General features: G+C 39.2%; 2 non-coding genes across 2 annotated transcripts; one reads left to right on the top strand and one right to left on the bottom strand.

The window, feature by feature from the left end:
* The first annotated feature begins 13,709 nt into the window (after positions 1-13,709).
* On the top strand, positions 13,710-13,781 carry TRNAA-AGC (transfer RNA alanine (anticodon AGC)). The gene has a single exon. It is a non-coding gene; the product is annotated as a tRNA-Ala (tRNA).
* A 526-nt stretch (positions 13,782-14,307) lies between these two features.
* Positions 14,308-14,379, bottom strand: TRNAA-AGC (transfer RNA alanine (anticodon AGC)). The gene has a single exon. It is a non-coding gene; the product is annotated as a tRNA-Ala (tRNA).
* Between the last annotated feature and the right edge of the window lie 1,899 nt (positions 14,380-16,278).

Raw genomic sequence — 16,278 nt, 5'->3', positions numbered from 1 at the left:
CAGACATCCTCTTGCATCCAATGCTTGAAGTGAATTGTCTAGAGGGCTGAAATGGGGAGAATCGGAATTCCGTGCTCTCAAATCTTTTTGTCACCATTTTTAAATATACTAAAGAAATCCCGTCTGGTACACACGGAAAACGTTGGAGAAACCAGCGGCGACAGACTGTGGAGAAATATGGCCGTTATCAACCGCAGAGACAAAAGTGAACCCATCTCAGAGGTTTTAGGTATTTAATTTTATACTTTCGAATTTCTGTGCCAATCTCTCCTGGGGAATCCTTGCATTCTCGGAGGAAAAGAAATTTGATGATTTTGTTGGGACCGCTAAACTTACTCCGCCGCCCGCTGTGTGCCCTTGAAATGTTCCCTCCTTCAAACTGAAATACATGTTTTTTAAGAGTAGGTGCAGTTCTGAAGTTTTGTTCTGATGCTCTTTGGCATAAAACTCGCAAGATGGAAGTGTGGAGCAGGAATGGAGAACCATCTCGGAAGGAGCGCTGGAGCATGCGCGTCAGCGGGAACTGTCGATTCAGCGCAGATGGGTGGGCTCCAGGCTGCTCTGTGGCTTTGAGTTCATTCATTCATGTCGGGGCACTAAATTGTGGGAAACTAACCTTTCTATCACGAAATTTTAAGACAACCAATCAGCTAGTGTCCAGCTTTTTCATTGATAATCCTTTGGCCATTTTGAGAAGATGCCAACAGAAGGAATGGTAACACCCTACTGACAACTTTAGAATGTAATATCCGAATCTTATATAGTATCTTAATAGACTCAAGATAAAAAGAGTTTTATGAGGCAATCAACAAGCTTTGAAGACTGATGTTACTTTCCAAAAAAAGTAAGCACTAAACTTCTGGAATCAGAGCTCTGTATTCGATTTTCTTTCTTTCTTTCTTTTTTATTTTATGTGCAAATAATCATCATTTTTCCCCTGTCCAATATTTTATAATTCTCTTTTTAAAACTGTCTCATTATTGTTGTTTCTAACCCAAATGTGGTTATTCAAAAGAGTGAGTTACTGTGGTAAATCAAAGCAGTGATACCGCTTGCTTCAAATATTTTATTCTACTTCCTCCTTTTACCGGTTTCCATAAGTCTGAGTCCTTGGGCTATTATTCTGTCTGTGTTTCTTACACAAGAAAACCTGTATCTTATATTCTGTAGTTTCAACTAAATTTTAACTTAAAGAGATTAAAGCCATGAAAATACAGAAAATGCAAAATCTTTTCAATCTTGTGTATTCTGGATAACTTACCCTTTTTTTCGCACTTGTACCAAATTTGAAAGCATTTTTTCCTTTTAACTGAGTGGATTTTGTAGACTTATTCCAAAGCATCTTCCTCCTCCCAGCATATGACATCAGAATATCTAATACTCGTCAATTGTAACATTGAAAAATTAATCACTGGAACATAATCAGAAATGGGAACAAAAATAGACTCATTGCTAGCATGCAGTCTAACTCATGGAAACAAAAGTGTAAGTCTGTGGCAACTCAATACTAGAAGGTAGCCAGATAGCCTTAGGCATTCCAACCATATAATTAACAGACAGAATGGATGGGTTGGTTAATAAAACGAGCTGGTTAAGTGCAGTTGAATAAAGAGCTGCTAAAATGCAGTCTGTAGTTTAAAGATATAGACTGAATTATATATTTTACCAAAGCCCTACCATCATTTATTGAGATCATATGATTTTTCACTTTCAACCCATTCTTGTACAGTAAAAATCCATTTACCTAACAATAATCCATTTTTCTGTTACTGTAATGGAGTCTGTATCTCAAAGGTAAAATTGAATTTAGTAATAATTTTAGAATATGTATACATTTGTGAGTTTTTCTTTCCTTTTAAATGTCGTTCTTGAAAGTTTTTCAATCGAGATTATGCAAGCTTTCTAAAACTGAACTGGATTTTTTTTTTTTTTGCCTTTGTCTCTGCTTTGCGAAATTTTAAACATCAGCATAAAGTAGGATGAACACATATTCACATTCCCAGTCCTGTGATCATTTCAGGACACCTGCTGACTCTACCTCACCAACCACTTGCCAAACCTTTTCAAAAACTTTTATGGGACCACCATAGAGTTCCAGGTACTGGTCCAGATGATAAGCCTCCAAAGCCCCTGAAAGATGCCAAAATTGTTGACTGAAGGATTTGATAAAAGACACCTAAGTTCTCTAGAAATGAATAATTTCTCCCTCTTAGGGAATTATGACAATATCAAAGGAAAGAAAAGTATCCCAAAGGATATTTTCCTCAGGATGGAGTGTCTTGACCCTGGGAATCTTTTCTCCAATGAAAATATGTAAATTATTTACCAAGAAGCCTAACCGCCTGACTTCAAATCCTGGCTCTGCTGCATATCAGATGTGAGTCCTAGTGCCAGTTACTTGACCATTTTTGGGATCCAGTATTTAGTGACAAGTATTTAAATTATGACTTCAATCAAATTTATTTATTTCTGTGCTTATTATATATCCATTTTTTCCCCAAGCACTTTAAGCAAACAGTAACAGATTGGCCAAAGAATACTTTTAACAACACCTTAAGAAGCCAGAAATATTATGGTGCTGTTAATGAAATACCACCCTGTGAAGGAAAACCACCTTCATTATGAGACCACACATTGACACTCAATCATTCCTGCATGCAGTTGCCAATACATCTCTATATCATGTCATTGTTTAAGGATAATTTTCCAAAAATGATAAAATCATTACTGTCATACAAATATAAAATGAATGAATGCCAAAGATTTTATTTAACTAATTAGTCAATGAGTTAACAATTAATGAGTGATTATTAACTTAATAATTAATTAACTCATTTATTTAATGAGTAAGATGTTACAACTGGCTAAAAAGAACCCAGAGTATCATGCATTTACAATCAGACAAGTAATGCTGCAACTAATTTGCAAAAAAATGAAACTTAAAAAACAATTGTACATTTACTTAGTGTATCTTAAATAGCTGATCTTAAAAATAATTATTGTATTTATGAATCAGTGTGTATTAAAACATACTATCCAGAATATAAATTAAAATATATTTTATATTTCGCTTAAATGTGGAAAAAATACTGTAATGGGGTGCAGGGAGTCCAAGAGGTTTTGGGGTAAGAAAAGGCTGTTTTTTATGTGGGAAAGAGGAGCCTGGGTATGGGAGAAGAGATGTAAGGTTTGGTTTATTTTTATGTGTTTATTTGTTCATTACAAATAACTCACCACTTCCAAGAGCCAGCAAAACATAAAGTGAGAGGTGGCTGTAATTTCTTTACTTCAGAGTTTTAGAGGTTCCTCATTTCTCTTACCTCACTAACATTTGGGTGAATTTGAGAGGTCACAAAAAATTCACTTAATTTGTTTTATGGGTTAACACATAAACACTAAAAGTCAACTGCCAGCCAAAATTCCCAGGAGTTTGCGCCTTCATGTGACAAGTCCCCTCCAAGATATTTGGACTTCTCTACATACAGCCCTTTCTAGGAGTAGTTGGAATTGACCAAGCTGCACATCAGACATCACAATCACTTAGTACAGCTTTCCAAATAGATTTGGGGCCACTGTCTTGGCGCTACTCAAATACTTGGTGATTCATCTAATCATCTGGTCAAGGATCAATTTATTCAAACATGTAGTATCAATGAATTATAAGATTTTGCCCAATGTTAAACCTGTTGTCCTGGAAGAGATGTCCTTTGCCACTTAGAGACTATTTGTCTCCTCCTCTGGGGCAAGTGCTATCATTCCTTACTCACTAAGTAAATGATGGAAATGATCTGAACAGACAAATCTCTGGTGCTCTCCCTTCTCATCACTGTCATCTCCCATTGTCACCATCCCCCTCTTTCATTATACACTTTAAAACCTGATTTAATATTATCCTCCTCCCCAACTTCTCCCTCTTTATCAGAGACAACATCCTCTCAAAGACCTATGTCACTTCCCATCAGCTAACAGTTCACTAATGTTCACTAATTCTAAGTAATGGTGCTTCTTCCTTTTTTTTTTTTTTTTTTTTACTCCAATAGTGATGAGCTTTTGATAAATTTGAATCTTTGAAAAAAAGAAATCTGATGTTCCCTGCCACCACACTCCACTTTCATCTTCACATGGACAGAAAGGAATTTGTTTTAGACTGGCCTCAGAGCCTGCTGGATAAGGTGTCTGATTCTGAGCTGCACTGATTACTTATTCTCTGAGTAGTAAGAGCTCACTAATGGTACATTTGGAAAACCTGGCTTCGACCTGATCTTAGATTCCAGAATTCATGACTAGTTACCCTTATAATCATGGAACCTTCTGAGAAGATCCATAAAACTCTTATTTCTCTGTACCAGCTTCCAGGTCAAGAGTCTGTTATCTCTTCTACATTTGGAATACGGTTTGCTAGAAAATTGATTTTATATGATATTCCAAAGTTTGTGGAGTACATTATTATGTATCATCTCCTTTTGTCTTTGCCACAACCCTTTAAAATAGTGCCTGTCAGCTTCTTGCACATCTAAGGAATTGGAGGTTCAGTGGTAGTCAGAAAATTGCTCTACATCACTAATTTAACAAAGGAATTGACTGAAAATACCAACCCTGATTTTATAATTGCAAGTCTTGGGTTGTTTTCTTGTAACCCTATGGTGCTCACAGATAGATACTTCAGTGTTTTTTTCCATGCCAGTCTTTGTGTTACATGCCTAAAAGAAATTCAATAGACAGTGACTTAAAGCGCTGTGACCATCATTAGTTGCTATTCAAGCTTGCTTCCAAGTCCTTATGGGTTCTTCTCAATGTAGGCATTTAAAATTATTGAAGTGCTGGTGAGGATCTGTGACCAACGAGCAGCCAACCGCACCTTAGTGGTCGATGACCAGAAGTAAGTTCAAGTTCCTTCTACGTGACTAAGTTAGTTGAAAAAAATAAGGGAGAAAAATGACCATGAACGCTTACTCTTGTGATTTGGACTCAAATGTCTTATCATTAGGCCACAAGACCACCATATTCACTTCCCATGTACAGCTGAAAGCAGACGTATAGTAGCCATAAATTTAGGTTTCTGTCTTTAAAGAGCCAGCAATTTCAAGAGTCTATTGCAATTAAATTAAATTTCATCAACATTCCACAGGAAATAATACACTTTCTGAAAACTATTACTTAGAATTGATGAACTATAGGAAGGTGGGTAGTGTGATCATTTATCAAAGTTACTCTTTTCTCTGTTATTGGGAACGATAACAGGAATAAGGAAGGAGAAACCTGGAGCTCAAGTCTGCAATGAAAAAGAGGAGGTGAGAACAGGAGATGAAGACAAGAAAGAGAGGGTTGTATCCTATCACATGTGTTTCCAAAAAACCATGGTTCTTGCTCCAGAATGGGCAAATAATGGTCTGTAAGCAACAGAGAAAGTGTTTCCTAGATGGGCAAGCCTGGTTTAACACTGATGAAAAAAATCTATGATAGTGTAGGCATGAACAACTTGATCCTTGACTAGACAATTAGAAGAATCACCAGATATGCCAGTGGGTGGAGGCCCCTCTCTGGTAGGGTGTGGTAATTGATCATGTTGTCTGTGATGCCTTGAGTGGACAGAAAAGCTTGGAGGGTTGCTTGTCTCATTGAAGAGCAAATCACTCAGATATTTTGGCTAGATGACATGCTCTGGGGTAGTATTAATTGGGTGGGGAAAGGAAAAATCCCCAACCCATGGAAGTAAAGCAATTACAGCCATCTCTCACTTTGCCAGATGGCTTCTTTCTTGGAAGTGTCAAGATATTTACAACACACACAGACACACACCATATATCATTTCTCCTGTGCCCCATGTCCTCTTTCTCACATTGCTTTCCCTCTCCAAGCCTTTCCTTCTTCCTCAACCACATCAATTCCTCCCAAGTCATCTCCTACATTTTTTTGTCACGTATAGAAAAACATAAGTTTATATTCTGAACAATATGTTCCAATGCATACGACATCATTAAATCATAAAACTTTTTATGATCAAGAATTTAAAATAGTTGGGAAATGTAAGACAAGTATGTGGAAGTTGTCATGAAACAGTATGGTTACTATCCTCAAATCTGCAGTTCATCATGTCCATTCTCTTATCCTCTTTGAACCTTCCACAAACATTGAGGACTTGAGTATTTTCTTCTTTTGCTATCTGTTCAAGACTTGGAGATGTTGCAGTCACACAGATATAGCCTTCAGGACAGTTTGGACAATACATTGGTCTTAGTTAGTCTGCTGTTCTCAATTCAGAATCTGGGTCCCTTGAAGGACACGTAGATAGGACTACACAGCCCATCTTTGTGAAGAATGACTCAAGGACTGAACACCTACTTAGTACACATCTGACACTGACCATCTTCCTCCCAACATTTTCCATGATAAAGGAAAAGTGGAGAAAACAGGAAGTGGCTTGCTCCTTTAGTAGGAATGGCCTCTCCATTTGCTGGAATCACCTATAAGCTCAATGCTCTCCATCTCTGGGGGTAAACATTGATTTGTTCCCTAGTGTTGGACCATGGTGATCAAGGGGTCTCCCAATTTTTTTTTCAAATTCTCCAGACTCTTAACTTTAAATGTTTTCTTAAATTCAGGGATAAGTGGTGTTAAATTGATTCCAGGTATATGATAGAAGAGGCATATTTAGTTCTATTTGCAGGGCTGCTTCAGAGTCTACAGTGGAGACCTTATAATCCAGGTGATTTTATTGCACATAGCACCCTAATTATTTCCCACTGCCTAAATTGTTGCTGAGTAGAGCCTGTGACCAATGTTTCCCTGATTGAGTCAAGCATGTGGGAAGAAGAGGTAGAGGTGGATAATAGAAATTGCAATGATAAAATTGAACAAACCCATGGGTGAATTAACTCTTTGATGAAGTGAGACACAAAGAAGAAATGTATGTGGCCCAAGAGCACACGGTCAAGTCACGGAGGAACAAAGTTATGAAGACAGGGATTGCTCTGAAACTTTTCAATGGAGAAAATAGTTCTAAAGTGAAGACACTTTACCCTGAGAAAACTCATTTTTCTCCTTTGAATTTGTCATAGCCACTTCATATGGTATGGTAGGCAGAATTCTAAGATGACTCACAATGCCCTTTATCCTTGTATAACCTTCCCTCATTTGAACATCCCTAGAACCTGTAAATGTGATGAGATGTCACTCCAATGGTTATGTTACCTTATATGGGAAAGGGGAAAGTATCCTTGGGAAGCCTGACCTAATCGTGTGAGCCCTTTAAAAGCAGATCATTTTCTTCAGCTGGTCACGGAAGAGGACGTCAGAGAGACACGCAGTGGCAGACCTAGATGAAAGAAAACGTAGATGTTGTGAATTATCTGTGGGGGCCATGTGGCTGACAGCTAGCAGGAAAATGAGGACCTCAGTTACACAGCTTCAAGAGAATGAATTCTGCCAACAGCCAAACAGCTTGGAAGAGGATCCTGATGCGAACCACAGCTCTGGCTGACTCTTTGGTTTCAGCAGGTGAGACTTTGAGTAGAGAATCCAGGCATGCTGTGCCCAAACCTCTGACCTGTATAGACAGAGATAATAAATTTGTGTTGTCACTAAGTTTGTGGTAATTTGTTATACAGTAATAGAAAATTAATACATACTGAGAATATTTTTCCACAGAGCCTGGGAAAGTCTCTTCCAATCCCTCAGTCAACTACTTTGAAGAGTCTTATAGGTTCTGTGGAACTCAATAGCTGGCACAGGACCTGCAACTCAGTGCAGGTCTAATCAAAGGTTGCATGAAGACTTGGCAGGTGGTTGCTGAGGTAGAGGCAACATGGTGCTCTGAAATGATGACAGGATTTGCTAAAAGAATATGTGAGACTCATATGATACCTATGTTATTTTTAGAAATTCAGGTGCCTTTCCTCTTATTCATTCTCATTCCTTCCACTTTTCTTTTCATGTTTTTCCCCTTTTCTAACAAGTCAGGTGCCATAAGGCATGCGTTTTCATGGACTAGAAGGGAGGAGCTGCAGCAACCTGGCGGGTGATGTCAGAGTCAAGAAGTGGGTTCTTAGCCTGTCCATATGGGTCTACCAAACTAAAATGGGTCGCCCAACTAAATGCATGTTATCACTTGGGGAAACTGGGTAAAGGATACTTGCGATCTCTTTATATCATTTCTCAAAACTGTAAGTGAATGTACAGTTACATAAAAATTAAAAGTGTAATTAAAAATATGGCAATTTGTAGTATGTCTCTTTTTACTGAGTTGAAATATACACTCAGTGTGCACCAGCAGCTGCTTCAGAAACACCCAAAGCAGCTTTAATGGAAATAATGTGATAAAACTTATATTATTCAGAATTTGTGGGCTAGATTTGGAAAAGGGTGTCAGAAAGAATTCTCAAGAAATATTTTATATATGTAGATATGAGCATAGTTACATGTATCTAAAGAAAAAAATTTGTCATCTATAAAATAGATAATAATATTTAAACTAGGTACAACAGAAAGTATTAGGAAATATAGTTTTTTAAAAAAATTGTTAATGAGGAAATTCTGTTTAAAAATAACTCAAGAAATAAGAGTAAAACACAAAAGCTTCTCAGAAAATTAACTTTGTGAGATGAGAAAGTTCTATTCTTAAAGAAGACAGAATATTTTTTCTTTTTTTAAAAGCAGACTATTGAAAAATAAATTTTACTAAACTATTAATCTTTTCTTTCTATTATTCATAAGCTTTCTTAGTTGAACAATTTAAGAAGCTTTCATATATGTATGTTTAAATTTATATTTATATATATTTATTAATCTCTATCTTTATGAAGTTTGATCTGTTTTGAAATTTTCCCGGTAACAAATGTAGCCATATTTAATTTAATTTAATATCAGTTCAAGATCTTTAAGTCAATTATAGATGTTGGTAATTATATTCAATTTGATACCTTGCAGAGTAATAGAACACTTTTGATGTTAAAAGTCAGAGAGATGACATTTAAATTTTTTTCTGCAAATGGCAGAAGAGAATGGCAGAAATTTCTCTTCTGCAAATGGCAGAAGAGAAAGAACTATAATAGAAGTAAAAATAATTTGCAGTATAGTCTGGAATTCAAAAGGGAGGGGACTGAAAAAACTTTTAACAAACATCTGTCTTTACAATGTAATTCAGTTAAATATATTACAGTTCAACGACTTGTGGGGGAAATATATTGTGGGGGAAAAAAATTAACTTATTTGACGTGTGGTGGCCATGGAAATGAGCCACTCATAGCTCCAACTGCGAAGAGCTTAGTGGGCAGGTGGTCCTAGTTCCTGCTCTCTGAATCCACCACTGTCTTGGCACAGCGCTACACTTTCCACTAGCTGCTCACAGCCAAGGGATGCTAAGGCGGGTTCACTCTTGCCAGACTGCTCTGACCTGCCATTTCGGCTGAAGGACTCACCACCGGTGAGATTCTGCCTGTCCAATCCCCTTTCTTTCAATTTCCTCTTCAAAGGAGTCATATCTGCATCCAAGTCTGATGGCTTTCACAGTTTCCTCTGGCTTCCTCCCCTTTTCGCTCACTGGCGCCTCCTCATGACTTGAACTAATGCATGACTCATAAACCCTTTAAACCAAATTTAGAGAGTTTAAGTTAGGAATAAATAAATCCCAAATCTAATGCAAGTCAAAATATGTTTTATATCACATTTCACATTGTGTGGTAGGGTAAAAAGCAAATGGCTATTTTTAACCCCAAATTACCAAAACAGTCTAATTTTTCTTAAGTTTCATATGAATTAAAAATAACATCTGATTTTTTCTTACATAATTTATAAATCTCTATATGTTTAAGTCAAATTTTTTTTAAGATTCTTTACAGCAGTGGTCAGCAAACTATGGCTTGTGGACCAAATTCCACTTGCTCTCTGTTTCTGTACAGGCCCACTGCTATGGTCTGAATGTTTGTATCCCTCCAAAATTCATGTGTTGAAACCCTAATGCCCAATATGGTGGTATTAGGAGGTGGGCCTTTGGGAGGTGATTAGATCATGAAAGTGGAGTCTTCAGAGTGAGACGAATCTCCTTATAAGAGAGGTCCTTGAGAGAGCTGTCTTATCCCAAGCCTGTGATCTGGAAGAAGGTTCTCGCTCCACCATACTGGCACTCTGATCTCAGACTTCCAGCCTCTAGAACTGTGAGAAATAAATTTCTGTTGTTTATAAGCTACGCAGTCTGTGGTATTTTGTTATGATGGCAGAACTAAGACACCTACCAAGTAAAAATGCTTTTTACATTTTTAAATGATTGACAAAAACAAAAAACAAGAATAATATCTCATGACGTGAAAATTATATGACATTCAAATTTCAGTGTCCATAACCACAGCCACATTCATTCATTTTTGTACTGACTGTCTGTGGCTACTTTCCAGCTACAACGTCAGAATGGAATAGTTGCAACAGAGACCTATGGCTCTCAAAGCCTAAAATATTTACTCTCTGGTTCTCAGATAAAGTTTGCTGATCCTTGCCATATGTCTTTGGCTGTGACATTTGTCTAATGTTTTCCTTAGTGAGATCTGTTGCTTCTCTCTTCCTTATTCTCACATTCCATTGGACTGATAAGAATTTTTCTGAGCCAGGTGTGGGAGTACAAGTTCTGCCAGATGTGGAAGTGCAAGTTCCTAGCTCAAAGAGAATTCCTTGGGATTCCTGTGAATGAGGAAAAGACTCCACATGGGCAGAGAAGACACAAAAGAGGTAACAATCACGTCACCTAGAAGCTGGTAGCTTGAAATTTATTATTCTTGAGTCTTCTGAGGGAGTTCTTGGAACTTAATGTTAACAAGTTTGAATCTGAAAACTTATCCCTTTGTTGTCAATAAATACCATTGACGAGTTCCTCACCTTCAAGTCACAATAGACCCTTTTCAGTTCTCACTCTACCCACTGTCCAGGGGCCCTCTCTTCCATAACCACATAATGAATCTAAATCATCAGATCGGCCTTTTCTGCAATGTTTTTCCTGGTGGATCACCATGCTTACCAGACATCATCCCAAAGTTGCAACTTAACTTTGCAGGCTTCATAAGCTCATCAAGTTCATACCCAAATGGGTCTCCTTCCTTATGCCACCATCTAACACTCCCCACAAAATATAACATCTTCATCAACCACAAGCAGAAAAGTCTGCTCCTCCTTCTGTAGCTTGGTGAAAGGTGTCTCATCAACACAACACAAAATACCTGTAAGTCTTGAAAGCACCCCTTCCTTTTCTTTTCTCCCTAAACCCTCAAATCTTAATTATGTGTCAGTTACATTGTTCTCTCAACGCTGTCTATCTCCTCTTCATCCCATCAATTAATTCATATGAGAGGGGGACAGACTATAATGTGGTTCTGCAATGTATTGTAAACCAGACTTTTTCTGTTCAAACTATTGCTCCTCAGAGTCTCACTGAGACAAGTGTAGGATATAAGCAGTAAAAGAGAGCACTGAAAATGTCCCAAAAGATCTCTAGAAGAAAACTGGGTTTCAGAGGACTTCTGCATATGAGTAAGACACAATGGAAGAATTAGAGAATCTGTGCTCAGAGACTTACACGCTAGATCCTCAGGTGAAAAGTTTGATGCGCTATCCGAAGTGCTGACATGAGTGTTCTTGAAATCTATTTAGGTCAAAAGGATTCGTTTATTATCCATCTTACCTTTCTTTCTCATTTCTCTGTCACATTCCAAGCCCAATGCGCCAAATCAGTTGCTGCCTCACATACGTACACCCAAAGCCACCGGCGGATTCTGATTCTACGCTCAACATCGCTCCCACTACAGTTACTTGGGGATCTGGGCGAGGCTGTCCTGCTGCTCTTTAGAAAGCTATCAGGTCTTTTGCCCATTTTTTAATTGGGTTGGTAGGTTTTTTGTTGTTGAGATGCATGAGTTCTTTATATATTTTGGAGATTAAGCCCTTATCAGATGTATAGTTTGCAAATATCTTCTCACAATTGTTAGGTTGTCTTTTCGTTTTGTTGATGGTTTCCTTTGCTGTGCAGAAGCTTTTTAGTTTGATAATGCAAAGTGAAATAAGTCAGAAGGAGGAGGTCAAATACCATATGATTTCCTTCATTAAGTAGTAGATAATAACAACAATAAACAAACACTTAGAGACAGAGATTGGATTTGTGGTACCAGAGGGGAAGGTGGGAGGGAGGAGGGTGAAAGGGATAATTCAGTACATGTGTGTGGTGATGGGTTGTAATTAGTATTTTGGTGGTGAACATGATGTAATCTATGCAGAAATAGAAGTATGATGATATACACCTGAAATTTTTACAATGCTATAAACCAATGTTACTGCAATAAACAGAAAATAAATAAATAAATAAATAAAAAAGAAAGCTATGAGTTCCAGCGCTATGCACCACAAACCAAACTTCAACCACAGGAGCACTCTACAAAGTGCTCAACCTGTTTATACAGTGAGGAAAAGAACAAGTCTGAGACGTTTATCTGGAACAAGACAAACTGGATGCTTGCTGGACATCACGTTTCACTTGACTCTGCTTAGAGTGACGGAGACTTCTTTCCTGATGGACCTGGTGAAAATGCAGGAGAGATAAGGACCTTGGATACATCCAACATCCTCCTCTATCCAAATGCTATTGGTGTTTAAAGTCCCATTCCCAAGTCTTCTTCTTGTCTCCTTCTCATTCTCCTGCTCTTCCTAGGCGGCGGCTTCTCTCTCCTCACCGGTCTTCCTCTCCTCATTCTCTCGCTATGATACTCTCTGCTCTCTAGCTCCTCTCTCCTCTCCATTCCTCCTCAACTCTCTCTAGTTCTCACACATTAGTCTAGTAGTAACCGAGTCTTGCTGAAATTCAGAGTTATCTGGAGGAGTTTTAAAATTATATACATCCCTGTCCTCCCCTTCCTCCACCCATGACAGGATTTCTTCCAAAACACGTGTCTGGGTTGACTGTGGCACACAATTTGAATACAGGCAGGAAACGTTACTTTTTGTGTCCCGGGGACAGACAGGGTTTGAGGACCTGTTCAGGCGTGGGGAGGTCTGAGGAAAAACGAATTTGTTTCTTTTGCTTCCTTCCTGTTCGCGTCATTGTGGGAAGCATTCTGTCTGAAAGAGGCGGTCTATCCACAGGAGCCTCTTTTCTAATCTTCTTTCCTGTCTTCTGTCCTTAGGGGTCTCAGAAGCACAGATGCAGCGTCCTGGACAGAATGCCGCTTCCACGTTTCCGGACAAAAAGATGCTGCGCTCAGAGATTTAAGAAAGTAGTGACCGACACACTCTTCGCTCTTCATTTCATGCCAATATTGTGAATTAATTACACGTCAGTCTTATCCCACCTAGGTCTAAATTTCCTGAGCAGCTCTCATGGTACTGATCTTTGTATTCCCCTGCACCACCTTTTGTATTTTTCTGAGAGCGCAGTAGGCAGAAAGGAAGGAAGTTGAAGACTCAAGAGAACATTGCATTCTGAGACTCTCTTCCGTGGTGGACGGGAACTGCCACGCAGGAAGTGTGCTGGGAGCTGTCGCTGGATGGTCTGACGGCTGTGAAAGATCCTAGTTGTACTAACCGACCTTTCATTTCAGAATGCAATGTCTCTTCTCTTGAGGGTTTCAGAAACAGTAGAGTTGAACGGGGTAGACCCTGACCTTTTAGCTTAAATCTCGGGACACCTGCAGATAATAACACTAACTGGATATAGAGAATATTTGGGAGCTGCCTCAGCAGGGGGTGTAGCTCAGTGGTAGAGCGCGTGCTTAGCATGCACGAGGCCCTGGGTTCAATGCCCAGCACCTCCATGTCTCTTCTTCAGTAGTTCCCTACAAGCATGTCACCAACACACAGAATACGTGTTCTCTTTCCGTGGTGGCTTTTTCATGCCAGGCATATGCGGAAGGATAGGGAACAGCAGGAAAAAGAAAGTAAGAGTTTTGTCCTTCTCTGTCTGTCTATTGACACAAGAATACTAAGAGAGAGAGAGACAGAGAAAGAGAAGAGATGTAAAGGGAAATGTCCAAGGGCTTCTTGTTTTTTCCTCTTTCTGTTGGTCTATTTTCTTTCCCTTTTGCAACTGATACTTTAATACTAATTCACTTCAATTTCTAGGGCCTTGACTCCTTCAACTTGGCTGCCTCAACACTGCACTAATACTTGACAAACCACGAATAGAGAACAGGTTATTTTTGTGTTGGTGACATGCTCATTGCTTAGCATTCAGAACAGTTTCTTTTACTCAAATTATGTCCTGTCTTTGTTATTGCTAAATCAGCCAGGTTGGAAGGAGTCAATCCATGGAGTTTAAAAGGGTTGGAGAAGGGAGACACATGGAGGTGCTGGGGATTGAACCCAGGGCCTCGTGCATGCTAAGCACGCGCTCTACCACTGAGCTACACCCCCTGCTGAGTGAGTCCCAAATATTCTATATATCTGGTTAGCGCTATTATCTGCAGGTGTTCCAAGATTTAGGCTAAAATGTCAGGGTCTACTCTGTACAGTTCCGCTGTTTCTGAAACCCTCAGGAGAAGAGACATTGCATTCTGAAATGAAAGGTCCCTTAATACAACTAGAAGCTTTCATAAACGTCTGACCCTCCAAGGACTGCTCCTAGCAGACTTCCCGAGTGGCAGTTCCTGTCCATCACCAAGGAAAGTCTCAGGATGCAATGTTCTCTTGAGTCTTCAACTTCCTTCCTTCCTGCCTACAGACCTCTCAGAAAAATATAAAAGGTGGTGCAGGGGAATACAAAGATCGGTACCATGAGAGCTGCTCAGGAAATTTCAGTCACCAGTCATGGAGAGTTGTGACCCCAGCTCTTTGGCAGTGAGGGATTGGGTAGACACTCCTGGAAAACAACTTCTCTTAAATATCCTCGAGGCATTTAATCTGGACAGTTGAGAAAATTATTTGTAGAAGTGTTGTGTTATGCTAAAATAGTTCTGTTGGGAGAGCTTTTGATGGAGGAACAATAGGTCCATTTAGTTCACAGTCTTGCTCATGAAAAGTCATCTGCTTTTGTCAAAATGGATTATGGACTTGCAGGTTGTTTACACAAGTCCACAGACACCATCTTGCATCCACTTCCTAAAGTCACTACTCTAAGCACTGACACAGGCAGAAACAGAATTCAGTGCCTTGGTTATTCCTGGCTTCTCCAGAAAATACTTTTGGCCATTCCTTTATAAATCTTTAAATAAGCTCTTGCTTGAAATACCTCAGGGTATAATTTTGGAGCATAAAGGGAAATTATAAGCTGCTTGGACCAAAAGCAACTCATCACACCATGATGTAGCCATTGCCTTTCCCCCCTCTAGGTCAACTCGATTCTATCTATTTTTTATTAACCAGAAACTCCTCAAACTTGTGGTCTAAAAATGGCACCTTTTAAACATTCCAAGGGCTCCTTAATTTCATTTTTTCAAATATATAAATCTCTATGAATCTCTTCTGTGGTGTCAATGTGGTTGGGGGATAAAGGTAAGTTTGGAATTTTTATTTGATCTGCCATCCTTAGTGTTTCCTCCTGTGTCTGCCCTTGTCCTCTTTATTCCTGTATTAGTTTCTAATGGCTGCTGTAACAAATAAGCACAAACTTGGTGGTTTAAAACATCACACATTTATTCTGCAGGTCAGAAGTCTGAAATTAGGTTCACTGGGCTGAGGTCAAGGTGTCAGGAGGGCCGCAGTCCCTCTAGAAGCTCTAGTGAAGAATTCATTTCCTTGTCTTTTCCAGCTTCTACAGATGCATTCCTTGGGTTTCTTGACTTGTGGCGCCTTCCTGCATCTTCAAAGCCAGCATTGTAGCATCTTTCTTTGGTGGATGGTTGTTCTGTCCTCAGGAGGCCTCCTCCCAGCTATCTTATTCCTTGGTTCTCCCCTGCAAACTAACTAGCTTACAGTCTGGGCTATATCTTCACTAAATGCAAGAATCTCCTCCCAATAGCTTTTACCATAACCTCTCCTGTTCTTGAGGGCACCCTTATGTATGAATTTCCTCATGCTGTGTTGCAAATGAAGTCAGTTCCTTTAGGAAGACATTGGGATCTGTTTTTTGGTCTTCTTCTCCCTCCTGCTCCCACTCCTAAGCAATCTCTGTTCCAGGACTCTGGAGACAATGGCCAGCTTCTTTCTGAGTAATACTCCCTCCCTAAGAGGTGAGTGCTCAGTGGAGGGGCCAACAGCCTGTGGTCCTCTAGGCTTGTCCCTCCTGCCATGAAAAAACCACCTCACAAGCTGGGGTAAGGTGATTGGGGCCTCAGTATTTTCAGTACACCATGCCCAAAGTAGAGCCTCAATTCT

Source organism: Ceratotherium simum, chromosome 13 (genome assembly GCF_057802395.1).
Source record: "Ceratotherium simum simum isolate JZ-2026a chromosome 13, ASM5780239v1, whole genome shotgun sequence".
Lineage (NCBI taxonomy): Eukaryota > Metazoa > Chordata > Mammalia > Perissodactyla > Rhinocerotidae > Ceratotherium > Ceratotherium simum.
This window is presented reverse-complemented; position numbering and strand designations above follow the sequence as displayed.